The sequence below is a fragment of the Chaetura pelagica genome, unplaced genomic scaffold, assembly GCF_000747805.2.
Source record: "Chaetura pelagica isolate M959 unplaced genomic scaffold, ChaPel_1.0 scaffold177, whole genome shotgun sequence".
NCBI lineage: Eukaryota > Metazoa > Chordata > Aves > Apodiformes > Apodidae > Chaetura > Chaetura pelagica.
The window spans coordinates 1,126,604-1,128,721 of NW_009953803.1; positions in this window are offsets into that span (position 1 = coordinate 1,126,604).

Sequence of the window (2,118 nt, forward strand, 5' to 3'; positions counted from 1 at the left end):
GACAGGCTCCTGCTGGTCCCTTGGGTGCTTCTGCAGGCTCGGGCTGAGCAGCATCGTGTGCTGGATGGATGTCAACAGGTATCAAACTGCCCCAGCTCCTCTGGGCACCGGCTGGATGGGACCTTCCCACTGCAAGGTGGGGTGTCCAACTGCAGCAGGGCCCTCCCTCGGGAGCAGCTGCTCCCTGGCCCTGACACACAAGTCCCGTGGTGATGATTTCAGGCTCTGCTGCCACTTTGTGTGTTACACTGCAGTGGAAGCACTGGCATATTCCCTCGGTATCAAACTGCCCCAGCTCCTCTGGGCACCGGCTGGATGGGACCTTCCCACTGCAAGGTGGGGTGTCCAACTGCAGCAGGGCCCTCCCTCGGGAGCAGCTGCTCCCTGGCCCTGACACACAAGTCCCGTGGTGATGATTTCAGGCTCTGCTGCCACTTTGTGTGTTACACTGCAGTGGAAGCACTGGCATATTCCCTCCAAGAAGGATGTTGCTTATTTTAGTTTCGTGTCTGCTGGCAGCAGAGATCAGGGGTGGCCGTGGGATGGGAGGAGATGCTGCCCAGAGCTCCCCAGGGCTGTCACCCCTGCACCCACAGCCAGCTGATGGCTCTGGTCAAATACTAGAGAGGATTTGTGCTGATTATCTGGGAGATTTCCCAGCAGAAAGCCAAACAGCTTCAATTTCCCTGAGGTGCCTCTAAGAGCCTTTACTTCTGGGCATGGTCTGTCATGAGACCCAGCACAGCTCCCTCTGCTCCCCAGCACTGTGAGCTGCCAGGCAGGCTTGGCAAAGCTGTCTGAGATAGAGCGACTGCTTTGGGAGCAGGAGAGAGGAATAAGGGGGGGAAACACATCAAGAGCTGATTTTTTTCTTGCCCCAGAGCCCTCTTGGAAAAGCTCTTTTCCTCTTTGCCGTTCGACAGTGACTCATCTTTCCTATAGTGACATCATTTATATTCTATTCAGCCTTAAAGTGCATCTGTCCTGAAAAAGAAGAGGGCCTCTGCCCCAGCCTTTGGGGACACCCACCCCCATTCCCTGCTCCTTACCAGGCTTTGGTGTCATCTCCAGAAATGGCTGGAATAGCACAAAACTCGTGATTCCTGTGCTCTCGGAGCAGCCGCAGTAAATCCCAGCCAGCCAGGAATAGCCCTTGGTAACAAAACCCGGGCTCAGAACTGCCCTCCTGGCCAGGGGCTGCCTGTGCCTGGGCTGCTGGGCTCAGGGACAGGGACTCACAGGAAAGCAAACCTGTGTTTCTGCTCAAAACAAGGACACTTTATTTCCCTGGAAGCAGGCACAGCCTTGATCACACACAGTCTTTTTTTCCCACTGCCTGAGAAGGCATTTTCTCCACAACTCTGAGGCTGTTTCACAAGCTTTGCTGGGCACCAGCAGGTCCCTGTCCCCCCCAGGCCTGCAGAGCCACCCCCAGACCTCTGACCCTTTGGCCAGACATCATGTCCAGGGGCTGCCCCATGGACCTGGGGTGTGAGACCCCCAGCCCCACCCACCCCCTTTTTTTTTTCAGCTGTTTTGTTTTCAGCAGCGTGTCAGCACTGTCCCGTGCTTTGGAGACAGGGATGGAGGTGAGCAAGGAATGTGATGCCAGGCTGAAAAGAAGGGTGTTGGTGTAGCCTGCAGTCCATGTCAGTGGGTCAGGGAGGGCCGTGCAGGGCGGCTCCAGAAGGGATTAGAAGGGAGCAGGGTGGGAAGGGAAGGTGCTGAGCACCCGTGGGGCTGCTGGCACCACCCAAGGGCTGGGTGCCTTGTCCCTGCTGAGCTGGGGGCAGCTCTGCTGTCTGTGGGCAAGGACACCAGCATCCTCCAGCCTCCCTCTGGGAAGACTTTAGGATTTTATTTTAATAGTTGTTTATATTTAACGGCCACACGAGCCCAACGTCTCACGTCACCGCGCTCAGGCTGGGGGACACGCTCTAAAAAAAGCAGGGGGGGAGATATATTTTATGCTGCAGCAGCGACATCCCATAGACCCACGTGTCAAAAGAGGAGCCTGGCCCTGGGGTGGGCTCTGGGGGTGCTTGGCCCCCCATCCCTGCTGGGCCAGGCTGGGGGAGCGGGGCTGTTCCCCCCCACGTCAGGGCAGCTGGCAGCGCC